The following is a 1707-nucleotide window of genomic DNA, read 5'->3' as shown; positions in this document are numbered from 1 at the left end:
GAAACGGAGGGCGGTGTACCTCGATGACGGCGGGAAGAAAGGGAGGCAACAGACGGCAGAGGTCGAGCGACACTGTTGGAAAAGCGGCAGGAGCTCACGATGAACAAAACATCACAACGCAGTCTCACCTCACCACACGAAAACATCCAGCGTTACGAGGAAAATACGTGCGTGTTCGTGTTCATAAACATGTTGGCCGCGACGCTTAAAAGGGGCCCTTTTGCATCCGGAGCTCGGCGGTGGCGGCCGGCCCCGGCCCCTGCCAGCCTGCCTGGCTGATCCGATGTGGGTTAGCGTTAGCATTTCTCCAAACGGTCTACTTTTGCGCGGCCGCCACGCGTCGGCGGGGCGCGGAGGGCGTAAGTGACGTGCACCAGTTAGCACGGCGGAGAGCGGCGGGGCGGCGCGGAGCAGCGCGAGGACCCAAGTGAGCGTGCGCGGGCGGGCCGCCGGTGATTGGCCATAGGGTACACCTTGCCGAGTTGTTGGCGGGTCAGGTCCGACGATGTCACACGATGCAGTATAAATTTTGTACGCACCATACTCCTATGATTGTATTCAATTATATTTTCTTTGCATCAGTTCGCGCCCTTTCAGTGCGGCATGACCACTATGTGGCCAAGCTCTCATGTTTAAAAATTATAAGGCCGCACCAAAGATCTTATAAGTGTGTACCGCGTGCCTTTCCTGATAAATTATTTGATTTTGATAATTTCAGCAAACAAGAGTATGCACACTCTGTTTCGCAGACGAATATTGCACATACTTTTCTGAGCCGTGTATGCCGCGTAATAGTTTTGGCATTTCGAACTAAATATACTAACATGCACGAGGATATGCCGACGGGAGGCTGGCACCCTGTGCAAGTATCGGTACCCGCGCTGGCACCGCTCCAAACCAAACCCCTTCAGCTGGATCAAAACATTTAACAGTGTGTTCGGCATGCCTTTGGCGGCGTCCGACTGGTCCAGCCGTCCACGCACGCTCAGCTCCAGGACCAGACCAGGCACAGCTCTGCGCAAACCGACTCTTCCCACGGTCTCGCCCTCGCGAGAGTGACCGCGGCGCGGGCGTGCGAGAGAGAGATGGAGGCGCACAGCTGAGTCCAGTGACACAACACAACAAATCAATAGCAACATATTGAGGAGAGAAGTCAGGATAGAATGGCCGGCTATCGTTCGGCCCGATCTTCGGATCGGAGCGAGCTGCCTGGTGCTGACCCGAGTATGTATGGAGAGAGGGGGAGAGAAAAGGCCAAGCCTGTATGCCGGGCGGGGCGGGGCGGAGCGGAGATTTGAACCCGTGACCCCGACGGGCAGGCATCTCGCGGCCACATATACAACGTCCAATCGGCCCACGCTACAACGCCAACAAACTAAACACTCCCCCTTTTGTTCTCTTTAACAGGATGGTTTTGACATTTGCGGAGGAAAAGAAGCTCACCCTCAGCTGCGAGTACTCCCACCACCACTCCTCGGGCATCTTGCGCTGCAGGTCGTTGGGGTCAGGTCAGCGCCACTCAACTCACACAACCGAGCTCTCCGCTTCTCACGACTCGCGCGCGCGAAGGACCTGCCGTGAGGTGTCCGTATGCAGCGGGGCGATGCCGGCCGGCGAGCGACTGGACGGGCTCTGGCTGGACTGGAGCCGGGGTGCTGGAGCCGGCTCACGCGCTCGGGCTGGAGCCCCCCGCCCCACCGCCTCCCC

The sequence above is a fragment of the Frankliniella occidentalis genome, unplaced genomic scaffold (genome assembly GCF_000697945.3).
Source record: "Frankliniella occidentalis isolate FOCC.00 unplaced genomic scaffold, Focc_3.1 Scaffold1583, whole genome shotgun sequence".
Lineage (NCBI taxonomy): Eukaryota > Metazoa > Arthropoda > Insecta > Thysanoptera > Thripidae > Frankliniella > Frankliniella occidentalis.
This window is presented reverse-complemented; position numbering follows the sequence as displayed.